The following is a 13,859-nucleotide window of genomic DNA, read 5'->3' as shown; positions in this document are numbered from 1 at the left end:
TTTAGTGTTTTGCTTAGGTGAACTTTAAATAAAATACACATAAATGTTGACTGATAAACATAAAAATAAAATTACAGATAATCATATATGTTGATAAAAAGTTAATCACTTGTTACACTGCCAAAATTGATTATTTAAAAATACTTAACAATAGTATCAAAAATAACATTGTATATCTTCATCTGTGTGAATATAATTATAAAAGAACAATAAATGAACCCATATCTTGGAACTCATCCAAGTAAATTGTGATGATTAAAGGAACGAACATGGGTAAAGTAACTGCCCTTGGATGATGGCATTCTCGATTCTAAAATAGGTCACCTGTCAAGAAAATAGATGGTTTCCTAGTCACCGATATACCATGTCCACCACAAGAATCAGATGCTTGGTGCAATGGAACTGTTACCTAATAGCATTTCAACTTATAAAATATTTTAAAAGGAAAATATGAACACAGGAAGAGCTGTACTTCCCCCACCACCACCATATTACTAGGAAAAAATTTATGTTTCTTTGTTCACAAAATTTAATTTGCTAATTAAGAAAAAACAGAACCCGACACACTTTATGAATGACGTATAAAAAATCGCTAACCATAAAAGCATTATAAACATTTTCCCATGAAAAGTACACAAAGGTGCACATGCACCTTCAAACATATACACACATATACACTGGCAAGCTCAATTTTCTCACACAGTTTCTCTATGCTGTATAGTTACATATATATGTTCTGTGTGGAGATTATATGTATTACATATATTATACATATCTATCTATCACCTATCTATCTATCTATCTATCTATCTATCTATATATATATCTATATAGATATCTATATATATATATCTATATATATAGAGAGAGAGAGAGTACACACACACACACATATGCGTATATTTGTATTTGAACAGATTTAACTCAAACTTCTAAGTAGAATTTTTGATTAAACAGATTTAACTGATTTTCTCTAATTACTTTAACCACTATTACCCTTTGTTATTTTTCCTTTTTCTATGTAAGATGGTTACTTTTTAATTTTGCTTTTTACACTTAACATAAAACATTTTTACATTTAATTCAAAAATTTTGTTTGACAAAACTTATATTACTTTATATTGAAGTATTGCTCAATTTAGTACGATGAACAGTGAATATATTCCACATAAATTACCATTCTTTATAGATTCCTTTAAATATATCCTTGAAGAGGAATGACTAAGATACAAGTTACCAATTTTTATGAATATTTATATAAATTTCCATATCATTTATATGATATGTATGTTTCAGATAATTTTATAATATATTTGTTATTGCAAAGTAAGCATTGATAGCATTTAAGAATCTGATGTTATGAAATGAAAGAAGTAGTATCTAATTATCATTTAATATAGTTTGGTAAAAATTAATTTGACAGTTTTTTCACATCTATTTGAAATTTCTGTTTCTTAATTTTCTAAATTGTGTCCATTTAAATTTTTAAAAGTTTATTAATAAGTGTAAATCTCAGTGGAAGAAGTCGAAAATTGTTTTATATGCATTTGCATTTCCTGGGTTTTGGGTTTTTTTGTTTTTTTTTTTCCATTTCTTTCTGAGTTCCCAAACTATTTTGGCATTTTTTTTTTTTTATCTTTTGATACACGGAACTGTGTAAACACATGTTCATGTTCACAATGAGCTTTTCCCTAGAGACTAAAATATATGGACTTTACTAATAGGTTCTTATGCCCTCCTTCTTGGAGTGAGGAAATTAAGATCAAGGTATATATTTTTGAGTTTCTTCCCTACAGAGTTATCAAGGACTTGCTTAGTGCCTCCACCAAAAGCAACATCTCTGGTCAAAAGAGCCTCCTTCCAAAATAACTATCTCTAAGTTGAGGCACTCACACTCTCCTTTGACTTTGAATGAAAATATGGCTTCTTCTCATTCTTACAAAAGCCAGAACTATAACTCGATTTTCTGTGCTCTAACTCAATGTACTTTCTATTGTGATTTCAGTAACATTTCTAACAAACAGAATATGTAAGTTTTTCTATGAATGAAAGATATGGATAGTAAAATTTTTTTGTTTTTGTTTTTGTCCTCTTAAATGATATCTTACATGCTATACACTTTTAGATTGAATAATTTTTATTAAACATTAGAAGATACAAATTTATTTTCTTCTGGCATCTTTTGAATCTAGTGAGAATTCTGCTATTAAAATAATTGCTGTTGAAAGTCATGCCACCCTGAACAAACCCGATCCTGTCTGATCTTGGAAGCTAAGCAGGGTTGGGTCTGGTTAGTACTTGGATGGGAGACCGCCTAGGAAGAACAAGTCCTGTAAGCATAAAAAAAAAAAAAAAATGATAATAATTGCTGTTCCACTGTCTTTTCTCTTCTCTTAATCTTTATCTTTTTCAAGATTTTTTTTATTGGGTGATCTGAAGTTTGATTAACATGTGCAAATGTATGACTTTATTTTTATAAGTCTTTCTTGGCCCCTTAAGTGTTCTTTCAGTCTGAAGAGCATTTTTTTTTTTTTCATCTAGATTAACCATTGGGCATAATGTATAGTTGCATGATTACTTAGTTTCACAGTTTGGATTACTGGATAGTATAAGGAAAGTATAATTTTACAATGGAAAGATAAGACAGTGACCCCTTAATCCAACAATAAATAATAGGATCACTTGTGGCAGAGAACCAGACATCATGTGCCTTTCAGTACCCAATATCGTTTCTCCTACTTATATAATTCTAATTTTATATTCATACCCTTGTTAATATAAGAGATGTTCTTTCTAACAAACAAAAACTCCTAAAACAGTAAAGTCATATGTAACGATGCAGTAAAACATTTAAAATTAAAAGACAGTAATTTAGCACCTAACTAGTTACAAAAAACCTGCTACACCAACTTGTGAGCTCTTATAATTTTATTCACGAACTGCTCATCACCCTCTCTTCCTCTCTTCATGTTTTCCTACTAACTCAGAGCAACAGCACAAGGCGACTTGGGGGAACCTTACCCCCAATGATATCCAAAATATGCAGGATAATTAAAAATAGTGTGCTTCCTATATTAACGAAGTATTAAGAAATATCCCTTAGCTGGGAAGATACCCTTCAACCAGATTGCTAGGCCTAAGGGTCTACAATATGAAAATTTTTAAAAACAAAGTAGGCCACCCAAGTTGACATCTATTCAATTCCTTTAAAGGCCTTTAGCTACCTCAGACATTTACATAGCTTTTTAACTTTTTTCTTTCTCATTCATCAAGCACACTATCAGTCCTGATTAGTTAACTTCCAGGAACTTCTGAAGTCTTAAAAACTTTCCCTGACTTTCATATTTATTCACAACTATGGTTACACATCCCTTTAGTAGCTTGCACTTTTCTTCATAAAGCATGTTAATGATTAAACATTTAATTTCTCTAAAAAATGTCAAACTCTATGAAAGAAAAGTATGTATTTTATTCACAACTATATCCTAGTGCTTAGCAAAATTCCTGGCTCATAGTAGAAACTAAACACATATTTGATGAATGACTGATTGAATGAATAAATGAATGTCTATTATTGCATTTCTAGTTTATTATTTTATATACCTTGCCAGTAAACTTGCATTTCTTAATATTTAGAATACCTAATGTGGCTAATATATGAATTTTTTTTTAAGTTATTCCAAACACAACTAAAAACATGGTGAGAATTTGACTGACTTAGTTTAACAATAACCAGTTGATTGCACTTGTATTGTTCAAACTAACATGTTTAATAACCTGATGCCAAAAATGCCAAATTTTATATATATTGTTCAAAAATATGTAATAAAGGGACTCACTCTGTGTCACCACCTATTATACAATAGAGTCTTGTTTTTACACAGCCCCAATCTCTCTCAGAAATAAGGATAATATTAATCATAATTTAAAAATAGTTTATATAGTTTACATAATTTTTTTTCATTTGACATTTATTTAAACATGCTTTAATGTCATATTTCCATGAACTTCAGTGAAAATTTTAATTTGAAGCTGGTAAAATATTTATTATTTTCATGTACTGGATATTGTTGTACACCAACTGGCAACTGCAGTTGCATGATATTTATGAGACAAATGCCACAAAGGATTGTTCTAGTAATGGATGTATGGAATGATCTTCTTTCTTAATTTATGAAATCCCTAAGGGCACAATTCTGATAATTGAAATTGTCAAGAGAGCTCCATCAATAATGGAGAAGCATGAATTTCCATGATGCTCAACCAAGAAATATTCTCTTGGGAAACATAATCAGGACGCAGTGTGGTGCACATAGTCCCAGCTTTATATCTTACTCACGGTGTGTCCTTGGGCCAAGTTCATTCCAACATTTTTACATTAATTATCTCATCTAAGAAGGGAAATATTTTCTACTTATACCTTAAGATTATTAGGAGACATTTTTATCATTCTTCTTTTTTTTAATTGTTTAATGTTACTTCAAATTTCAAAAGCAATAAATTTATTTATTGTAACTTATAAAACAGTACAATGAACAGCTTATAATTTTCTCCCATCCTGTTTCTGATTCTATCCAGCTATGGTAAGTAATTGTCATGCCCTTGTGCATATCTTTACAATTTTTTCTTCTTGCTCATGCAAAAATTTTTAACATATATATAGGTGATATTGTATGTTGATTTTCCCAGGAAAATCTCCATTTAAGCTTGTTTTCCTAGTGTAATTATTAATAATGCTCTCTTTGCTCTCGAAAGTACCCAGATTTGGATAATAAATTACATAGTCACCCCTTTTCCAGGAGTTTGCTTCTTTATTTTTAATTTATCTGTAGCTATTAGCATAATGCTGAGAATTTGGTAAGTTATCAACAATGGCAGGTGTTGTTATCAGAATCCTTATTTCTTAGGCTTCTATCAAATATTTAATAAGATAGTTATGGGGAAAGTGGCTTAGTATTAGCATTAAGAGTTGAATGAATGAAATATTTATTATTAAAACATTTCGATATTTTTAAGGGGTAAATTTTATATTGTTTATCCAAAGAGGAAAAATTAAACTCTATCATCTTTTATTCGCAGTGAATATTCCAGGATTTTATTTTATAATCTTAAATTAAGAGTAGAGAAGAACTCATACACTACTAAAGTCACCAGCTTTCAGAAAAGTTAAATGATTTATTTAAAGTCACAGAGATATTTTGTGTCATTGTCTGGCTCAGCTCTCTCATGGAAAATGCATACACATGGGAAAGGTGATGTGTCTCTGGCTTTGCCAGACTAACTATGTCTTCCATTTTCAGTTTTTAAAATCTGTTGACTGTGATCTTGCTGCTTATATGAATCTGTGGTTATATCCGATCCTTGGCACCAAGCCTCCTAGACAGAAATAAAACTGGGTTATTGGATATATTTTGGAAGTGTGCCAGAATTGATGAATGAAAGTCCTTACGTTGCAATATGCTATATAGTGAGGGCCTTCAGCATCCCCCTCATACAGTGGCTTGAAAAAAATGCCTGCATTTAATCTCCATCAAATTTCAGTGTAAACAGTGGACTTATCTGTAGAAAATAATGGAAAGGATGTTTAACCCTTTTATCTCTGAGCATTGAATGAGACAAATTTCCTGCTGCTGATTTCTATTTTTGTTATTTAATCAATATTCTGTATAAATAATTAGGATGTAACCATTTAATACTCAGATAACTTATAACGATCAATCTCAATACTGTACTGCAATATTACATTCTGCAAACGTCATTCTGTTGTGTCAGATACCAGTTTTTAGTGAGGTATCGCTGAGGCACACGCTAGGAAAAAAAACTGGTAAATTACTCAAATCCCTTTCACTATGATTTGGAAATGATATATCTTGATAGAATGAGACCCTATCTTGGACTAGCTTTTTATCAGGAAAAAAATAGTTCAATTTGTATTGGCAAGAATTACATTAATATTTAATAATGCTTACTTTTCCTCTGGCCACACCATTTTGAGCATTAACCAGATTACTTCTACTCTTAGTAAATGCTGTAGTTTATTACCTGTTTATTTTAAACTAGTTAAAAGGAGCCTATGTGGTTCTTAATGAGGAATATAAATGAGATATGACTGAAGAGTAGTATTGGGAAAATGTTCATATTTAACATAAAAGAGTTTAGAATAGCTGATTGCAACCTCTCTGGTTAAGTATGAATAAATAAATGCCTTAAGCAAAAATTTGACCAGCTAACTGTCATTTTCTAAATAAACCTATATTCTTAGAATGAAAAGAGCAAAATAGAACAATTATGTAATTATAATCATGTGTGTGTTTTAGTTTTTTAAGTCTTATGTCTCCACTTACTTTAATTACCTGAAAATGCAAACTGTATTTTTGTTGTTTTTTAATACAGCATTTTAAATCAGTTTACATTTTGTTTGTCGACTTGAACTGAAATCTTTTGTGTAACTTAGTAGGTGATGATAAGCAGTTTTCAAATCTACTTACAGGTATACCATGGCATGTGTCTTTGAGCTTTAATAATAAAGGTAGTTCTTCAGTAAAATAAAAAATTGAAAAATGCATACACACAACATGATCAACATAGGTAGAAACCCCTATTTTGAAACAGAGTGTGATGTGTTTAATTGATCTCATCTATCTGGTGGTATAAATCACCCATGGTGTGTGTGTGTGTGTGTGTGTGTTTCTGTCAGAGGCGACAGGCATTTTCAACTGAGCAAGCAGATCCAGAAACAAGAGGAGAAGGGTTCATCTGCCCAGCCAAGCAGAATCAACTTTCATGTAGCAAACTTTTCGACTTAATTCCAATATCCAGCAGGCCAGTTTTTGGTATATGTTTAAAGAGTCATCAATTTCCTTCAGCAACCTCTGTTCTCACCTCCCCAGGCATCACTAACTACTTTTAAGGAAAGTTGAAGAGAAATCATTCTTATGAAATAAACTGATAGAAATTTAATAACATAATTATTTCTTCACCTGCTTGTATGTTAAGTTTGTGTAGTCAAGTTAGACTCTAACAACTGTATTTTATATGTAATAAAGGTTATCACAAAAGTAAAAAGGTATTCCAAGTGCAAATGTGCTTCATTAAAATGGATAAGAACAAAATTTTAGTAAAACTCAAAAGGAGAGAGATAATAAGGAGCTTATAGTTAAAGAACTCATTTTGTTTTGAAATTGGGCATATTTCTTCAGTAATTCTGCAGGTTTACTGTCACTGTGGTTAAGCTATGCTATTAAAGAATAAATAGCAGATATATTTGAAGTTCATATAAGAGGAAAATGAAGCATACAATCCTTGATGATATAAAATGAAAGAAAACATGGAGAGCAAGTATCAATATTTCAAAAATAGAGAAATAATGAGAGAAACAAAGATCCTGATGAGGAATTGTTTAACAGGTTCAAAAGTTCAGATAAAATAAGACTCTCCAAATTTAAATGCTCTTCGGGACCACATTCTAATTTTCAAAGGAGCTATTTTTTATCTTTTTTTTTTTCCAGGCAAAATGAGCTAAGCTCTTTTTTTAAATAAAAATCTTTAATATTTTTGACTGGTTATTCCTGAAAATTAGCTTTGTTGTTCAATAACTCTTAAAAGCTCATCAACAATATAAATGCACATATATATTTAACTAAATATGTATATATTTATCAATATGCTTTGGATTTTGACACTTATTTTTATTCTAAGCATTGTGAAAATACTAATGATTATAGTAAAACCGATAGGACTAGTCAAAAATAATGAATACAAGCAGAGATTTTAAACTCCTTTTTATATTTTTTTCCTTGGTTAAAGTTTTCCAAATATACTTAAGGACAATTTTGTTTTTTTTGTTTTTTCATTTTTTTTTGAGCAGTAACCACAGAAACTATAGTAACATTTGTTAATATTAATTGAAAACTTAATATAGACTAGGCATCTGTTGAGCATATAAACTACATTGTCTCATTTAATCATCTGATTACCCTATAGAAAGAAGGTGATTACTTCTTTAAAATTAAATGGATTAAATTGGATTACTTTTAATTTAGAGTCAAGAAAACTAAAATTAGGTCCAAGGTAATATAGATTAACTGCTGAATATAGATCCAGATAATCTGACTGGACCCTAGTTGTAATTATGTGAGATAATATATTTGATATAATCCTCTGCATTCTACAGAAGAACCAACACTCCCACATGTTAAACAGTCAGCCAGCTTCACTGTTACCACATCCTGTGCTCTTTCCAATACTACAAGATCTGAATTAATTTTTGTCATTTCTTTTAGCTGCATAGTGAAACATATCTGGATATTTACCAAACAATAAATAGCCAGAAGATTCACAATATTTTAATAATTGTTTATTCAAGTACCTTTCTGTTCAACATTTTAAATATATATATTTATTCTTATAAATATACACATACACACATGTATATATATGCATATATATAAATATATATTTTTTACATATATACATATGTAAAAATTTACACGTCAGTTTCTCTCTGCTCTGACTTTTTGGCACAGGAAGAGGGAACTTGTTGAAATTGGTTGAAATGAATTAGTTCAATCCCCAATAGTTGTTGACTTGCCTCTCTTCAATTACTGTGTAATATTAGTCACCTTCAATCATATTGGACGGAGTGTGTGGTGGCTATCTGATTTTGTAAAGACATCCAGTCCTTATGTCATCAACCTAATTCACTTGAAGGAGCTATTTTTCATCCTTTTTTTGCAGGCAAAATAAACTAAGCTCTTTTTATAAAAAACACTCGACATTTTTTGACTGGTTACTCTCAAAAATTAACCACATTATTCAATAATTCTTAAAAAGTTTTACTGAAGCTTTCCTAAATGTATATTCCACATTACTTTTTGGACAAGGTTTGAATTATTCATTGATTTTAACAATTTTAAATAGCATTTCATCAGTTATTATTTATAATATATTTATGAAGTACAGAATTATAGAAAAAAGAATCACACATTTTTATAATATATTTACATTTTCTGTGATAGCAATCATAGGAGAAGCACAAATAGTATCAGATTAGGTGAGTCAAATTTATGACAAATATATGCAATGCAGTTTTGTATATATGAGTAAAAATACACATTGCAGTTTAGTTCTGTTAATTTTTTTTTGTTTATTGGTGCAACATCAGTAAATAAAATTATATAGGTTCCAAGTGTACAATTTAATAATGCATCATATGTATATTGCATTGTGTGTTCATTACTCAAAGTTAAATTTTCTTCCTTAAGAAGTTAAATTTCCTTCTTAACCCTCTTATCTACCTCTTCCTTTCCCTTATAGTTTTATTTAGATGTTGATGAATAGGCTAACAAATGTTACAATGATATTTCAAAGTATACAGTAGTAAGAACACTCACATTTAGATAAATATCCCTCAGTTTGAATTATAAGTCCAGCTATTACTTGGGCACATTGGTTGATCCTGCTGAGGTTCTCTTGTGAATAAAATGGAGATATACCAGGAATACTTTTCTGGTATATTGTGTGTCATATACTAAGACTTGCCATAGATAGTAACTGAATTTTATTGAAATAAAGAAATGGCTTGTTTGTCTATGAAGTCAATGTAATTCTAATATGTTCCCTATAAATTTTTTTGCTTCTGAATACATATTTTCTTCTATATAACAAAATTCAGATTCCTAAATGTCTAAAACTATTTGAAGCTTTATTTACCATCCTGTGAAAGATAAAAAACCTTCCTACTCCACTTTGTTTTTGTGTATTTTTTTTTTCACTCAGAATTATAACATTCACTTGTTCAATGTCTGGACAATTATTTTGCTGCAACCTGATTACACTCTCCAGCACTACCTGGATCTTCATAAATGAATAACTCAAGTAGAAGAGATTTGAGTCTCAGAATGACCTTAATTTGAGTGCAATCAGAAGGAACATTTTCAAAGATGCAAGGTGACTGTCCATACTGTAGAAGTAGTGAGCCATTCTTTTATAGCCTAAAATGTCAAAGCCTTCCATTATAGTTAAGAAGATTAATATAAAAGAAGGTCATATGCCAACATTCCAATTTATGAGAATATGTGATTTGTATTAATCTAAATCACTGAAATTGTGGTACCTTACAAATTTTTCTTGTTATAAGGATATCATCATTTAACATTAAATATTAATAGAATATTTTTAAAGACTGCTGAAATGTAAGTTATATAAAGAAATTATTTAATATTTGCAGAATTACATATAGGAAAGACATAAATGGGTAAAGTATTCTTAGGTTTCTCAGGGCAATTTAGATTAATTTAAACATCTAAATTGTTAGAAAGTTTCAGAAATAATAAAAAAGAAAACTTAAACAGAAAACTTTTTTTATTCTGGCATGCGGTTGAGTTATCTTGTAAGCAGCCCCTCTAGCTCAAGCAAAGCCTTCAGATGATGCAGCCTCAGGTGAGATCCTGAGTATAACCACCTAGAAATCTTGAGCCAGAACCACTCATTTAGGCCACATACAGTTTCCAGATCCTTAGAAAACATGTGAGATATGTTCATTGTTTTAGCCGCTGAATATTGGGGTAATTTAATCTGCAGCAGTAGATAGCTGATATACCTGTCTAAACTAACTGGGTTAGTCACTTTTATTGAAAACTTTTATTTTAATAATTATAATAATTTAAATGTGGCATAAAAGTGTGTTCTTTGCCCTAGAGTATTGCAGGCTATCAAAATCCTGACAGCTAAATAATACATTTTGATATTGGACTTTCGGATTTAATACTTCTTACTAGGTTCTCAGGAAGAAGACAGAGGGCTAGCCTGGTAATGGTGATGTTTTACTAGAATTGCAGTGACACTCTTGAGAAATGTATGTGAAATTATTTCAGGGTAAATGATTACTAAAGTGAAATAGCTCATGTTGAAACTGAATGACAAAATTGGCAAACATTTGAGCTTAGTAGCCATTTAAAAATAAATTGCAAAAAATATTCTTACAAAATAATTATTTATCGGTTTTAGAATAAAGATATTGAGTTTTTGCATTACGTGCTGTCTTTCTTGATATTTGTGTGTACCATAAAAATCCAAATCTATAAGGATTTAAAATAGACATAATTTCAAGACACTTTTCATGCAGCAAAACCATCTGGATAATTTTCATCTTTCAAAATTTAGTTCAAAAACAGGAAAAAATGCCAACATATCATGACTTCCTTTATATCCTCTTTCAATATTATTTGGTATTTATTTTCAGAACTGTTAAAATCTAAATTTATTTATTTTATCTCATAAAGAAAATACATGCTATAATCATCACCATCAAAATGAACAAAGCAAATTAATTCCACTTCAGAGCTACCATAAAAATGCTGCAACTTCCTTCTTATATATAGCAGCAATAAAATGTTTTGTTCTTTATTACAGTTCAAAGTTTAATCAAAGTAGTGTTGCTATTTTTTAAAACAGAAAAAAGCACTGACTTCAAAATTCTAATTCTAGCACTTTCCTTTGTGACTGCTCTTTCACATATTAGCAAAGTGACCTTGTACATGTCACTTAAACTTCATGAGTTCTGGTTTTCTCTGTAAAGAGAGATAATAACTTGCCTTTCTTAACTACCAGAGTATAGGGAAGGTCAAAAGATATAAATGGATATCGAAGCATTGTCAAAATTAGAGCAGTACTGTTATTGTTATTGTTATAACTCTTCTTTTGTCTGTTTTTACATGTCTTTAATAAAAAGTGGATCCATTTTAAAGCAATTACCAACAATATGTCACTGTAGATGATAATATAGCAATTAATAAAAACAGATAAAGTAATCATTTACGATGTTAACATTGATTCTGAATTGATATAATTGGGCAAGTGAAAAGTTTAAAGAACATTTAAGGTTACCTGACAAAACAGGCATTTGATTATTACATAATATAAGATGTTTTATTCATGCTAGTTGAGCAATGTTGAATCAGTTAAAAGTGACATTTAAACTATAGTGGAGGAGTTAAGTGTGAATCGAACTTGTATTTGCCAAAAGAGGTACCTGGTATTCCTACAGATTTTATGGATAAAAATAATTTTTAAAGTGTTTTCACACTAGACATATTTTTCTTCATGTAAATTCCTGTGTTTTAAAGGCTATTACTATGATAATTTTTGCTTGGCCAAGTGGTCTGAGGCACCAGATTTAAGCTCTGTATTCATTTGGCATTAATAGTATACTGACATGAACATTTTGAAAATTTGGAAACATTCCATTGATAAGAAACTGTACTTACTGGAAAAATAGTGGATAAAGGAAGAGATTCAATTAAAATTGAGTAATATTTACAAAGGTAACCAGAAAGAATTGGGAGAATTTTGAAGAAGAATTGCATTAGATCAAAATTAATGCAGTCCTCCTTTAACTAGCATTGTGGCTCAAAACCCTGAATGTTTTAACTACCTATAAATCAAAAGAAAAAAACAGAGAACAAATTTCAGATTTGGAAATAATACTACTAAAGAATTTGTTTGAAAAATGCTTCTTGCTCAACGTATTATTTTAAATTCTAACGTGTTTCCAGAATTTTTCATCACATAAACTTTCCTCCTCGTGGTTTTGCTGCAGGTTAGTAAAGTTGAAAGATTTACTTTGCTCAATTCTAAAACAAACAAACAAAAATTCTCAGAGGAAATTAGATGTCCAGGTTAGATAGACTGATATAGGAGTCAATAACTCTATGGCACAGAATGAATTGTACTTTGACATCCTATAATTTTTGTTCCTTTGAAGAGAGAAAAAAACTACTTCAAAAGTTCCATTTTGATTAAAAGTTTGTACTCTGTCTGTCCATTTAAAGTTTGACTTATTTCCTGCTACCTTTGTTCAAAGTAGTTTTTTTAAATTAACAAATTGATGCTTTCTTTCTCATTTCAATAAATATTTGTCTGTATTTAATGATTATTTGATTAATAGGGTCAATACAAATGATATTATTGTAAATAATAGATCCTTTTCTTCTACCTGTAATTGGCTACAAAATTGAATTTAATATGCAAACAACCAAGATTCTTCCTTTTACTTTAGCTAAAATTTGTTACTCTTAAGTGGGGAAGCAATGCATGCAACACAACTGGATTATAAATATTTTTTTTCTTTCATTGTACAAACATTTAATAAATATGAAAGGCATAGCTTTCTAATTAATGGGTTGCCATTGATTTTAAGTCATAAATTACACATTTAAATTTTTTCTATGCCACTTATGATTTATAATTTGGACAAATTATCTAAGCTCTCATTTTTATCATCTGCAAAACAAGACTAGTGATACCTACCCCATAAGTCATTGCAAAGATTAAGGGAAGAAAGATTATAAAATACTACTTTGCAAATTAGGAAGAGCTACAGAAATATCATCATCATATTACTGTTAGTTAGGTACATAAATAATTGGACATGACAAATGCAAAGAAGGAAAGCCAACCCAATGTAGAATCCATCTGTTCTGATACCTTAACATAATTGGCATTGCATCCGACTAAATCTAGTGAAAGGTAAAAGTAAGGACCTAACTAGGGAAGACTGCAGTGAACTATTTTAGAAAAAAACAAAACAAGGACACCAATTTGCTGCTACTCAACCATAAAATACTTGTGAAGTAAGAGCACTCTTTAGGAGTCAACAACAAAACAGCTTCCACTAATCTCCCTTGTCTATGGGATCTCTTTACAATGTTCAGTGATTAATTTAAGGCTTCGAAACAGCACAGGCATCTTCCTGCAGCCCCCTGAATTCTGGTTTCCAAAGTTCAGTCAATGAACGGAAGCATGGAAGGCAGGATGAGCATGTTTGCCTTCTTTTTAGGTAGGAAGAGAAGTTTGAGGGA

The 13,859-nt window shown here is 30.2% G+C and overlaps 2 pseudogenes; both read left to right on the top strand.

Moving 5' to 3' along the window:
* The first annotated feature begins 2,220 nt into the window (after positions 1–2,220).
* On the top strand, positions 2,221–2,339 carry LOC118600658 (annotated as a pseudogene).
* Positions 2,340–5,283: 2,944 nt separating this feature from the next.
* LOC107510333 lies at positions 5,284–5,766 on the top strand (annotated as a pseudogene).
* Positions 5,767–13,859: the final 8,093 nt, after the last annotated feature.

The sequence above is a fragment of the Rousettus aegyptiacus genome, unplaced genomic scaffold, assembly GCF_014176215.1.
Source record: "Rousettus aegyptiacus isolate mRouAeg1 unplaced genomic scaffold, mRouAeg1.p scaffold_m13_p_3, whole genome shotgun sequence".
Lineage (NCBI taxonomy): Eukaryota > Metazoa > Chordata > Mammalia > Chiroptera > Pteropodidae > Rousettus > Rousettus aegyptiacus.
This window is presented reverse-complemented; position numbering and strand designations above follow the sequence as displayed.